This window comes from Apis laboriosa, unplaced genomic scaffold, assembly GCF_014066325.1.
Source record: "Apis laboriosa isolate Shangri-la unplaced genomic scaffold, ASM1406632v1 scaffold167_cov148, whole genome shotgun sequence".
NCBI classification, from domain to species: domain Eukaryota; kingdom Metazoa; phylum Arthropoda; class Insecta; order Hymenoptera; family Apidae; genus Apis; species Apis laboriosa.
Genome location: NW_025222122.1, coordinates 663,607 through 678,792, shown reverse-complemented (window position 1 = coordinate 678,792; position 15,186 = coordinate 663,607).

Below are 15,186 nucleotides of genomic sequence, written 5' to 3'. Positions count from 1 at the left end.
GTGAACTACTATGATATATCTATTAATCTTCTTAAGAAATAATCCTCTTCTAGTGAGAAAATATTAGCAAAAAGTTTGAATTTTTAATTTAAAATATTCGTGATTTATGAATGAAAAGAAAAAAAAAAGTAGTTCATTATTTTTTACTTTTATAATATACTTATTAAAATATCTTTATTCCGTATTATGTGAGCAATTTTACAGAATTTTCTAATTATGAATTATCATCATATTACATTCTTTGAGTTGAGAGATTAATTTTTATTATTAATCAAAATAATTATTGGCAATATATTTCGTATATTTTCACGTATATAAATTGAACAATTACTAAGAAATTTATGTCAAAATATAGAAATGATTTTGAATTTGCTTAACACTTTCCTTTCCTTTCCTCCAAAATATCAGAAAGAATGGAGATCCATAAAATGACCCAGTATTCTCATTTTAACAGGAACAGGAACACTACTTCTTCCCGTTAGTCGACAATATTCCATGGAACTTGGAAGCACGTAAACGTTCGGATCGCTAACTGTTTAAGTACACTTTCAAGGCAACTCCCGAAGGACCTATACCCGCGCAAGTCTAGAATCTCGCGGGTCTTCGTAGCTTAAAGTTAATTAATATTTGACCGACGGTAGCAAGGTCGAAGATCACGTGGAAATTGGCGGTCTCTGTGAAATTGCTGGATCGATGCAGCAATCGGCATCTATAATTTCTCGACGATGTAGATTTCCGCAATCCAAAATGCCCTTCCCATAAACTACTCACTATCTTCGTCCATTCAATTTTCTCCTCTTCTTCTTTCATAACCTAACCCGTTTCCCTTCTCAAATACTATTTCTACAAATCAATCTTCGATTCCCAAGATTTGCCTGGGGCAATCTTATACCGAATCGATATTACCCCAACTTTCATTTCACCCTTCATAAGGTAAGAAAATACGTTTCATCTTATACGTACGATGTTTAATTTTATTTTTTAACATCTCTATATATAATTACAACTTATAAATTTAAATATTAATTATTCATTAAAATATTTTAGAATCTCGTCGAAATTGATGATAAACAATCAATTTTTATTTAATACATTCAAACTATTGGAACAAGCTTCTTCTCTTCTCTTCTCGAATTAAAGATTCACCTTTAAATCATCGACGAAAATAATAATAAATGGCGAGAAACATTATCTCTGAGAATCAATGTCTAGAAACGATCCATTTCAATCTCTATTTCGCAATTTGTGCCGTGGTAAGTAAACGTTGTCGATGGATATGAGGTATCGATTAACCACCTCGCCCCTTCTTTCTCCAACAGTTAATACAGCTGGAACCGGTGCCGATCGAGTTTTCAAGTCGAAACGAAGGGTGCCCGTTGATGGGAGTGGAGTGGAGGGGATGAGTTTGTAGCGCTCCGTCGTGGAATAGGTACGTACAGATTCCAACTTCTGCGGATAGTTAAGCTTAAGGGTTCTACGGAGAAACTAGCCTTGGGGGTGACTGGGGCCACGGATGATCAGGGCTGAAGTAAACTGGCGCGGAAGGGGAGGGGGGAGAAAGGAGCGAGGCCGAAGGAAAGGGGGCTGGATTGGGTGTTATAGGGTGGAAGATTTCTCCATCTCGGATAGCAAAGCAACTTGGACCGCAAATTCCTTTACGTGGTTCGGCTTCGAAGTGCATCCACTGTTACAGTAGTCAAGGAACGAACTCGATTTCGTTAATAGGTCGCGTTTAACTTGTGCATTTTATACGTCGGGGATAGTTGGGGAGCTTTTGGCTTGTTTCTCGGATAGAGGCTTTTGGCGCGGATTCCGCGTAATTGAGGAAAGGAATGAAGTAAATTTGGTTTTTTTTTCATAATATAATTTCGCGCGTGATGATCTGTTGTGAGTGAATTTTTTATTTTTAGTAGTTAGATAGGTATATTTGATTATAAGATAATTTAGGCAATTGAGTTTATGCAAGGTAATTTTAATACATAAATCTAATAGATGAGCTATGTATGAAATCTATGTCATTTTAATATGTGCTTCGTGTATTTCTTTATAGGAATTAATTAGATATATTCTATCAGATTATATTCTCTTTGGAATTATTCAATTCTTATTTATAATACTGTTTTGTATATAACGAATAGTTTTTGATAATAAAATAATAATAAAATGTAGATTAAAATTAGATTGTTATTTTATACTTACAATATAAAATAATAATAACTTATTTGTATTTATTCAATTTTTGAAGATTTTAATTTATATAATATTTCTTCAGAATTAAAATTTGATCCATCTTTTTTATCGCGAATGAAAAATAAATTTTATTAATATTTTATTACGCTTGTTACGCATGCATAATATAAATCTTATAAATTTTAAAAATAATTTGAAATAATTTGATAAAAGATTATTTAAGAAATTGAGTTTATGCAAGGTAATAATAGAAAATTTGTGATTGATGATTATAATTTTATTCAGAACGTGGGAAGTAATAAATTTATCGAAGGAAATCGCAGCTAAGATAGCGTTTAGGCATCCCTTAAAATGCAAACCAGTCAGAGACACAAATTACCCGATGAATCAAGTGACTTCGGGAGCCACTTGTAAACTGCCGCGGTCGTAAACCTACCATTACCTGCACTCTACATTTAGTGTCCCTCCATAAACATTTACATTTACATTTATATTACGCTATCCGAATGAACATGACTAAATTTCAGCCAGTGTGTATCAAGTGTGTAATTGCATTTTTCTATCGACATATCATAATTTTCATATTTATTAAAAATTCACATTTTATATCCGCAATGTTTTGATGTTTTGAAATTTTTTTGTTTTAATATTTTGAAGTTAATATCAAAAAAATTGGGAAAAAAGTTCTATATGAAGTATATAGCAAGATTACTTTAATTTTAATTCTGATAAGAGTATAATGAATATGTAGATATCATGGAATATGGAATTTTATTTGTATTATCTATTTAATTTTTTTTAAATGTAATTTTGAGATAAATGTTTAATACAAAAGTTCGTTGATATAGCAATATATTCGCAAAATTTTTCGTCCAACAAACATTTTTCAAATTAATTTTTAACATCTGTTATAAGAAAAAATAAAACAAAGTAGAGTCCATAGTATATTTTTTGTGCTAATAAAAACCAAAGGGCAAAAAGAACTCTAGAAAACATTACAACTTTTAAATGAATTTTATAATCATGGAATAAAAGTTTTTCTTTTAAGAAATTATTTAATTACAAAAAGACGTAGTCACCTCACTTCTATTTTAATTTATTTCGATTCATTTAATTTATTCTAAACTATTTCATTCGAATTTAATTTAATTTAACTCATTCTCATTTACATTAATTCATTTTAATTTCTTCAAAAAATAAAAATATAAATAAAACTGTATCTTCCTCTCAGTACAATAGTGTCCCACTCTCTATATTCCTCCTTCTGAATTTAATTCATTTACTAAACATTAAATATTTATATTTCTCAAGATACTTATCCAGACAAAAATTTCTATTCTATTAAACAATCTCTACAATTATAACATTGTTACATTATTAATTTTAAAAAATCACACAAATCATTTGTACCATCTTATCTCGTGTTTTGCTTTGATTGAAAATCCTTTTTCAATTAAACAGGAGATATTGCTAATCCTGAACTATCGTGTGATTCGAGTACTTTCGCGTGTAAAGCTGGAGTACGTGTTCTAATACAGGTGTAGGGTGCAATCCTGCTTCCAATCAAGGATCCTTAGAAGAGACTAATCAAAATTAATAGCCAGTTGCCACTCCTTCGCATCTAGGCGATACCTCGTGGAGACGGCACGAGATTGGATATGTCGGCAATAAATAGACGATTGAACGTAGTCGTTCGTGTTGGATGGCGGAAGGGATATGAAATTAATACAACTCCATCCTGCAGGCCTGTCATGGAAGGCGCTTCTGCTTTCACATAGGTATTTCTGGCATCCTTAGGCTCCTCGACCGTAAGGACCCTTCGACGTGAATATCAAGGAAATTAGAGACGCTAGTAGATAGGCCTGAATTATCGACGGTCCAACGAATCACCGTTCCTTGGTCATCAAGATTTGGCCGTTCCAATGATTATATATTAGTATTAGTGTCGTGTGATTCAGAAGATTAATCTTCTGATTGAAATCTGAATTTTGTTAATTATAATTATTTTTGTTAAAAAAAAACGATGAAATAATTTAATTTTTACAATTATAGTATTTTGTTATGATTAGATAAATAATTATGAAAAATAATCTAAAAAAGATCATTGGTATACATTAGTCTAAGATTGAAAGAATATTTTACATAAAGTTTTTCATTTTTCATCATTTCTTTAGTTAAAATTATATCATTCGATAAAAATTTCGTTTACATTGATAAAATCGATATATTGATGATGATTCTTTATTTTAAAATTATGTAAGATATTAATTTGAAATTATATCCTCTAAATACAGATTATTTTTAAATTTTTAAGATGATTATTTAATCAATAATATATATATATTTTTTAGTTTGGCAATATAAGATAGAAAACTTTACTTTGGGAACAAACAGTACAACAAAAGTTTTAAAGTTTAACGAGATTAATAAAATGCAGCAGGGTACATGGGAGTGAGGTAGAAGTTTATATGAGATAACTTTGCATTCGACTTCTGGAATGGGACCGGTATTATCGTTTCGAGCTTAGGTACTCTTGTTGATTAGCCGTGGAAATTCGACAGCTTCGTAATCGAAAGCATTACGTTAAAATTGCGTGAAAATATATAATAGCACGTAGCACACCTTATACTTGGATATTCATTTCTCGTTTCGTATTCTGATATACTTAAATTCTAACAATTTTAAATTTTTGAACAGTTGAAAATATTTGAAGTTCAAAATTCTATTTTGAAAAATTTTTCTTTATGAACTTAATTTTTGAAAAATCGATGACTAAAATCTTCCCCCTCCCCCAGGAACAAATATTTTATCGATAATTCTGATCGGCAAAAAAGATTCAATCGAAACATGAAATTCATATTGCGCCTTTCTTAGCAGACCAAGTGCCGATTGATCGTGGCAATGGTCTCGAGTGGTTCGGTCAATAGTTGGGAATTTCGAGGGTGCTCTAACTCTGCTCAGGGCAGGGACAAGAAAGATAACTTTGTAGAGAGGGTAAGACGCGGCTTGCTGGGGGTTGATTGGGTGACCCCTCACCATTTCTGCTCACCGTTTCTAGCATCACCCTCCCTTCCCAGCATCTTGCTTTCTCTGCGATCAAAACGATTTCGCTCTCTCCCCACCGCCATAAAAATATGGCCGACCAGACGCGGTTTCAAGGGGTCTCAAATCCATCGTCCTAAGAGATTTGACGAGTTGACGGAAGGGTGGTTGGCTTCTCTTACACGGAAAATCCGTGTTTATCATTTTGTAAAAAACTTTTGTGAAACATCTTTTTGATCTAATTGACAACGAGGGAATAATGAAGTATTATTTTGCGTGAAAATATTATATTTGCAGAGAGAATTGAAAATTGCCCGATTTTTGCATACTTCGTTATCATGAATGATGATAAATGATATTTATTAGTGTAATCAAGATTTTTAAATTAATGTGAACGCGGAGAAAATATGTGTAATTTGATCGATTCATATTTATGTACAATGTAAAGAAATTGGAATGGGAATAGTGTGTTCAACAGGCATTGATTACCTTTGAATGAAAAAAATGAGGGAAAGGATTGACTACTTATTACGAGTTAAGAATTATAAAAGAGACTTGACGAGGTTTAACGATCCGTAAGTGGAGAATTCATTGATTGGTGTACGCATCTCTGGTCTATCACTGAGAAAAATATCAAGCTATGTATTGATTTTTTTCATTAATCTTTTGTAATATTATAAATAGTAGCTGATTTAATTTTATTTATTTAATAATTCTTTATATTATTTTTTATATTTATATTATTTTTAATTAAAAATGATTTTTATTACTTTTACATAGATATAAATAAATTTTAAGAATTTAATTTTAAAATTTTAAAAATATGATAAACTTGTGCTTATTATTAACTATATTTTCCATTTTCAAAGCAGATGTTTAATCTTCTTAAAAAAATATTGTATCTCAATTAAGAATATTAATTTCTTAAAGTTCACTATTTAAAAAATTTTGCATTGAACAAATAATATTAGAGAATTATAATAATAATTTATTCTTTTTTATCATTGGTTTCACTGCAATTGTTTATTAAAATTGCATACCTATTTAATTTTTTATCATAAATTATAACTTTGATAATTTCATTATTAAAATACATTACAATTACAATAAATCATTATACTTCTTTGCAAACGATTCTAAGCTTCTAAAAAAACATTATTTATAAAATAAAGAATTAATATTGTTTATTTAAAAATCCTATTAATAAATAAATTATTTTTTTACAGTATTCTATTAAGCAATTATAAAGCAAACAACCCTTTCTTAAAATCTGCATATATGTAAAATCAATTTACATTCTTCAAAAAAATGAGATGCGTATAATACAAAAGAATTAATCGTTCAATACACGATTCATTGTAACAAGTGGTCGGGTAAAGTTTGTCCAAAGTTTAAGGAGTATCGGTGCATTGAGGCTGAAGCATCGAGATCTCTTGGCAGAGAACAATGGTACACCCCGGATTCTCTTCTTAGATAGCATCTGTATCGTGGACGCGGGGTACAGAAGAGAATGAGTGGGAAGGTCTTGCAACCCATTCCCAACCCCATAGAACTCCGCAGCCCAGACCGTTTCGAAGTGCCTACCATCTTAACAGCCATATTGAATTATGGTTATTACGACGTCCTGTCCTTACGATATTTCCTACCCTTTGAAGTTTCACGGAAATTGGACCTTCGAGAGTTGTATATTCTTTTTATTTGAGATTCAATACTCGAGTTATTGGCGAAGATTGTCGTCAATAACGTACAAGTTATAATAGAGTCAATAATGTTAATTTAGACAGAGATTTAATCTGATGCAGTTGTAAAATAATTTATAATCAATCAAAACTTCAAAGTAACTTGAAATTATAGTGTTCGTTATGTAAAGTACTTACTAATATCGTTATATAAAGTATTTAATTGTAAGATTGCATTAATGAAGTAATAATTCTAAAATTTTTGAAAGGATCTTGTAATTGTAAAATTTTGTAAAATTTTTTCAGAATTTTTGCGTGTCTTGGACAAGGAAAAGTAATAAGATTGAAAATTATGAGATGTTTTCTTTTGGTAAGCTATCGTAATTTGGTCAAGGACACAATTCTAGCTTCCTTATTAAATAAAAACAGGTTTTAGAGAAAAGAAAAACCTGTTTTACTTACAGAAGAAGAAAAAAAATTATCCTATAAAATAGTATCTATATAACTTTGATACTTTATATTATTCAAAATTTACTGACATCTCTCTTTTCAACAATTTCCATTTTCTAAACAATATCTTTCTTTTATACAAATACATCTGTACTCGTGACCAACAACGCGTTAACACAAAGGGTTAACGAGCAAAAGGGCGATCGTGCATCTCCTTCGCGGTTCCAATTTATGAAAATCTCGGAGTGGTGGAGGAGGGCTCGCCTTGATCAGGAGGAATCTCGTGGGCACGATCACTCAACTGAGGATATCTTGATGCAGACGCCCACGATATCGACAGTGCATCCCTTAGGCCCGGAACTCTCTCCTTATCCACCTTCCTGCGTACCTCCGAATAACCTTAGTTACTTTGCTCGACTGTTAGGTTGCTGAAGCCAGCGCGCGCCCCGAAGTATGAAACTCTCGGCTCCTAGGAGAGTCCTAGGTAATCACCGAACTTCGCCTCTCCCTCAGGAACGGGCCACGCCGTATCACCCCTCCCTTCGTTCTTCTCACCCCTCTCGTTTCACCCCGCGCCGCTAGTATGGAGCCGATATAACTTTGTTCCTGGGGGTGCAGTACCGTTCCACGAGCCAACGCTGCCTCGTAGTTATCGCATGACGTTGGCTTTCCTCGGCATGGAAACGTTTGCGTTCTTGCGATGGCCGCGGTTCTCGTATAAGTATTTAAATTTATTTTGTATTGCTTTGTTCGTTATTTTTGAAGAGGGGATTGGTAACGTGTTGGATCGAGGTTTTTTTCGTGTTGGGCTGATGGATAGAGGGATGACGAGACAATTGATGCGATTTGATATTTTTTTGGGATTCGTCGTTTTGACGAAGAAGTAAAAATAGAAATTTTTATTTCTAACTATGAATAATAGTTCCGTTCTAGTGATTGAAATCTATCTGGTTCTTCAATTATTCAATAAAGGATTTTTTATATTAGGAAGATTATATAATTATTATATTGTAGAGTATTTGATTAAACGATTATGGAATAATTCATTGATAAAATAGAAATATAGAAATAAATATAAGTGGAACAAATACGTACACATTGAATTATTTTCTTCGCGATTTCAAAATTTAATATGGAATTTTATTCCATTACCTAAACTCCTGTCGCTATTGTTAGACATTTACAAGATTTAACGAGATCTCTTCGACGCGAGTTGATGCACGTTTAGTGCTTAATGTATAGCTCGCAAATCCACCTGGTCCTGAAAATCCTAAACAAGCCGCCCTCTGTCCGGCTTAATTGGGTTCCTAGAAAATCCTGTAATTGTACGTTAGTACGCGTTCAAGTCTATTGTCTCTGCGCATCGGCGATACTGCTTGTATATGGATAATCGTGTCACCGTGTAACCATCTATTGTATTGAGATACAAAAAAATATTAAGATATATAAAAAAATAATGATTTTTAAAAATATCGCTTTCTTCTTTTAAGTTTAAAATTATATTTATCATTTAAGGAAACTTAAAAAGAGTTCTTTTCTTCTGTTTTTTATTTTCTTTATCTATAATTTTTGTATCGTTTAATTTTTTTTTCTAATTTTAATATAGTTTTTCTTTGTAATATAATTATATCTATTTTAACAAATTTGGATAGTTGTATATTTTTAGCTATTTTTAATTTGATCAATTAAATATCATCAATTAAATCTGATCAATAAATAATTTCTCATTTCTTAGACTATATTAAGAAATACACACACTATTTTCTATCTTTACTGTAGACTCAAGACATGTTTATTTAATTCTAATATTTCTTTAATTATCAACAAAAAGATCCTTTAATCAGTTTTAAAAACTAATCAACTAATAATCCATATCCTTATTATAATTCTAATCTTTCAAAAACAACGTAATTTTGAATGTACATATCCTGCAACACATTTCAAATATAATTGCAAAGGCAATGGAACAAAGACATTATCCATATCGTACAAGAGTTCATAATTTTTCTATCAATCGATCAATGGTGAATGATCAGTTGACCTACAACTAAAATTTTTATACTCGACGTGCTGGATAACAGCTTGAAAAACAATGGTCAGATCGAAGAGGACCGTTGGTCCATGATTCTGCGAGAATTTGACTCTTATCGCGAATATTCGAAGCAAAGCGGGTCGATGGACAATAAGGTCGTTGGACGGATCCACCTATCTCAACAATGGTGGCTTATTATCTCGAACAAAAGCAGAGTTCTAGCGTTGAGGGGGTGGTGATGGCCACCCTAGGAAAGATGCCGACGCCATAAGCCTACTAATGGATTCCTTCAGCAGCAGATGCCGCCTTAAGATTGACCGACTTCAACTAAATTAATCTCGACGTCTATGCCATGCCACTTTCCCTGAATCAGAAGCCGAAGAAAACTTTCGCAGCACAGAACTGATATACACAATAACTGATATTCGTCCCGCGATTTTAAGTACGTGGATTACAAGTGTATCTTCCTAGAATTTAGAAGATTTAAGAATTTTAAGATACCGATGATTTTATGTTAATGATTTGGTAAATCTTAATTTTTGAAACGAGATAAATTTTATTTTAGATTTATTAAAAATCACAAATGGATTTATGAATCATGAATCGTAAGGTCGATAATGATAATAGAATGATTTTTATCAAATTTTGAAGTATATTCTATGTATGAATATTATTTATATTAAGAATTCATAAATAAATAATAAATAGATCATTAAGAAAAGATTAAATTATAAATTATAGATTATAAAGTACAAATTATTTTATTTTACTAAATAATTTATAAAAAATATAATAAAATTGAAATATAATTTTTAATTATAATATTTGGTAAATTAATAAAGTAAAATTTTCATAGTTTAAACAAATATTTTCGATGTATTATTTAGTTCTATTAATTATTTTCTGTTAATTACTTTCAAACAAGAGTATTAAATTTTTTAAAGTAGATATTCGAAAAATAATTCTTATCGTTGAAAAAATTTTTGTTATAATTTGTATAAAGTGCAATTGTTGGTTAAACTAGAGTAACAGAGGACACTGTCCAACGATTTTCTAAGAGATGGCGTACGCTGCCATTTTGCCAGCATATTCCACGTGGGGGTGAGTAAATTATTGATCAAACCAACCCCATGACTTACTAGAGCCACCTACGCGAGAACAGAGCAAGTTACTACGTTTATTATTCCCAAAGGGATTGATCAATGAAGAAATTTGTCGGTAATTGATTCATACCTCTCTTATTAGAAATTAATTGTTAATTAATTGCTTCGAATTATTCAAAAATTTTCTATTTCAATTATTCGATATAATCGATATGTTAAATTTCACGTGTATTTTATAAATATTTAATTAATATTTAATATTAACATTACTGTAAATATCACTATGTTTTCTGTATTCATAAATGAATTTCATTACTCTTTGCAATCGTACAAATATATTATCTAATCAATACATATTGATAACATAATGTACTATTTTATTTACATAAATACTTCGTACGTTTTAATTCTTTAATTTCTAATCTAAAGCTTTAATAATTTATCAATCAATCTTCTAAACAATGAATTCCAGATTATCTTTTTCCCATTTTATTATAATATTTACATAAATTTAAATTTTAAACGAATAATATATCTAAATGTAAATCTCCATTCTTCAAGTATCATAATATATATTTATGTGTCTTATTATCTCATATAATCAGCATATAAATAATTAAATACCTAATATAAACATTCACAGTCTATCTCTCACGATGTAATACCTAATATAAACAGTCTAGCTCTCACGATATCAACAAACATGCGTAAATCACTCAGGATGGAAGAAAGAAATAAAATTTTCCAATTCTCTCACGCCAAGATAAAAAAATAACGAGATTACTTACCTTATCCGACGATATTCATCACCGTTCCCATTCACGAGCACAATACAGACTGTTCACGTGGATCACGCGAAGACGCGACGACACTCAAAGGAGACACGGTTTTTGAAAACCAGTCCTCTCCCTTTGTCGAAGAATGTTGGTCACGATCGAACTGGTACTGGTCGAACCGGTACTGGTCAGAGAACGAATTCTTCCAGCATCCTGGTGGACCAGTCGTGGACCGGTCGTTGACGAGCAAAAAGGAGAAAAAGAGATAGGTAATATTCCAAACTGGACATTACGCGAGATGACCAACCGGTCCGGCAGATGTTGGTCCAGCTGCAGTAGCCCGATTATTGAGTTTTTCAGAGAAAGAATACTATAGTTGGGAGGGTTGAATCTTGTGAATTCTTTGTGTTAGAATCAGTTAGATTATTTTCATGCGTCTTGTAGTTATACTACAAGTTATATATTAGTATTTTTATTATTTAATTTGTGGAAAAGAGTGGAATATTGGATGAGAAAGGTGCGTTGTTAATAAAGCAAGAAAGAAAAAATTTTTGATCTTGATCTTTCATATTTTTTATACATGTTAATATATTGCAAATGATGTTTCATTTGCATATTTTATTGTCTTTTATTTATATCTTATATTCTTCTAATTATTCTTCAGAGCTGAGATATCATAAATTAATAGATTTATTCAAAAAGTTTATACGTATATTTGAACAATATTTAAAAACTTATTTATAATAGTATATCTGTAAAAAATGCAAATAAAATTTTTTTCTTTATTAATAACTAAAGAATTTTTTGAATTATGTCATTATTGCACTGAATGAGCAATATGTTTTCTGTATAAAATATGTCTTGTAAAGTTTTTGTAAAGATTCGAAATTATTATACTGACTTTTTAAAAATTATATTATTACTACACGAACAAAATATTTTTATATTTTGATATTTAATCATTGAATAATTCTTAGAATATATATTGTAATAATAGACAATAAAAAGTTGCTTTTTAATTTCAAGAAAAATAATTAAGTAGTAAAAAATTATTGATATAAAAGGTTGAAAGTGAATAAATATTTCTTGTTTCCAAAAATCTTTATTGAATTTTTCTTCTTTGGTACAGTTGTTCCAATTTCATTTGATATTGTGTTATTTTTATTGATTAATATTTGCCAAAACGTTATCGAAAATTCATATTTCGTAAAACATTAGAAAGTAAACCGAAACAAATGCGGTTAATTTGTACAGATTGTGCGCGTATAACGAATATTACAAAAATATCTGGAAATAGCATATCGATAATATAAAAGGTGTTGAAATGAAACCAAAAGATTGTTGCACAAATAATTAGCTGCGCGTATGATCGGAAATAAATATTAATTTTTAATCAAGTAATTTCTGTACAATGATACGGGTTTAACGCGTACGCCGCAAAATTTCACGTTTATTCGCAGCCACGAAATATTTTACCTTCCACTGAGGAGAACGACACGCTCATTAATGCTATTGAGTTTGTTTGAATGAACGAGATATTCGCGCTTCATAAAATTATTAAAACCGTCCCATCAATTAAAGCATTAATTTCCCTTTCGTTGACACAGCCACTTTTAATTATTTCCACTTTCATTCAATTGCCTCCCGCATCAAATTATCGAAAATAACAGCTCAGCGAATAATTTACATTCTTACCTTCAATTTTCCGATAGATTCACGCGGTATTAATATTCCGCTATATATTAATATCTATATCAAACAATTATTTAATAACAGTGATTATTTTATTAATAACAGGCGGATTTAATTCTCTCTTCTTTTTCATCGATTATTGTAACCTTGGCCGTGAAATTTGATTTCCACGTTAATGAAATTATTTTTGGATAATTGATTTTTTTTATCAGCGAATATAATAATACCAATTTTAATTGACGGGCACACGCATTGACAAAAATACTGTTTCGAATACACTGTTCCAACCGTCAAATGTAATAAATGTTTGCCAGATTTTTATGACAAAAATTGTACTAATCAACGGAATCCACGTTTCATATTTCACAAGTTATAAAATGGAATTACATAATTTCGCAACTTTTTTTTCACATCTATTTTACGATAAAAATTAAAATTTGCGAGTACCAAAATTTTTAACCATCGTTAATAATATATGACAAAATAAATATTATTCCAAAAGTACAATGTATTTCGAAAGGTCTTAAGCTGAAACCCAGAAAACTATAGCGATATATAAAGTTGGAAATTAACATTGGATCGTAGTCGAACGTCGGCACAAAGCGAATTGCGCGCAGTGGTTTACAGAAATGTGGCGAATAGTCTGCGCATGAATAAAGTATGGCCGCGTGTCGCGGTGTCGTTTAAACTCGGTGGAAGTTGTTTAAAACCGTGGGTCCGCTGATTAGCGCGAAAAGGTCGGGCAGCAAAGGGCCGCTTAGTAAACAATTAGTCGTCCAGGTAGCCGGGCAATAGGCGGCCGGTTGCATGCTAATAGGGCCGCGATAAAGAATGAAACTCACCGTGGGGGAGGGGAGAGGGAGGGTATAATCCGGCGGAATGAACTCGGTAAATAAATAATTAAATAATTAGCGGGCCGCATGCCGGAATTGTCGACGACTCCGCGCGTTTTCTCGGTTTCTCGCCGCTTAAGAGTCGTCGCCGTTGAAGAAAAGGGGAGAAAAACGAACTGGTGGCTGCGGGGGTGGCGGCCGCGAAACTTTTGACCGGCCGGCTATCCCTCCTGCGAACCGTGAGCCGAGACACTGCTTTTTCGACGTCTTCGTGGCGTGAATTTCTCGCGAAGGGTTAAAAATACCGAGTTCCTCCACCGCCGTGACTCTCAACCCTTCATTTCCAGAGGAGAGAATGCGAAAATTTCGTTTCGAGACGAATTGATTCTTGCGAATAGTCTTTTTGAGTTGCCTTTTTTCACGAGATGAAATGATGAAAAAATGATTATGTGAATCGATCTATGGATATTTTGATATTTGTTTTTTTGTTCTTTGATTCGATTGGTGTTACGTTTGAATGAGTTAAAATGATGATTGAATGTTTTTTGAACGGTTCTAAGAAAGAATGAGAACGATGCACGGTTTTTGTATGGTTTGTTGTGGAAATTCTTGGAATTTTGATTCGTTTGATATCCAATTGTTTGATATCACAAATTCTAATACTGTAATTTGTAATATTGATAATACTGTAATTTGTAATTTCATTGTTCTCGTTTCTTGAAATTTCTTTTTTTTTAGAATTGTAAATTTATTAAACATATTATTAGATTGCGATATAGTATCTCCAATTGTATCAATTTTCCCGATCAAATCAAAAATTCAACGATATCTCTACTATATTTTTAGATTACACAATTGTATCACTTTTGTATTCTACATTCTAAAAATATATATGTCGTTCCATTCTTTCTCCTATCTTCATCTTATCGCATCAACAAGCTCTCCAAATAATGAATTGCGGATCGAAGATGTCATCATAAGTCGAAGGAAGCATATTGTGAAACGGGAGAGAAATTTTGAGAACCATCTGCAGTTAGTCGGCGAAGTGGCAGAGTGTCGGAGCAGCGCGAGGAGAGCATTATAAACTCTTCTTGGCCGTGTTTCTGCCGTTTCTACTTTACCGCTTTCTACCCTGCCGTGCGAGAAACTAAAATGAAAAAGAAGTGGCTGTATGTGTGGGTGATATACACGTGCCAGCGGCGTTTTATCGCGCGGTTTATGTTGCACACTCGCCACCCCCTAAAGCCGACATTTGCCTGCAGTGGCAGGAGTAAGAATGCTAATTGGAAAGCCGGGGCCATTTCTTTCTTTCGTCTTGCCTAGGGAAAGATATTTCCTTCTGCCGCCCTTTTTACACCGGAAATTTATAGCGTGCGCCTTTTCAAATCC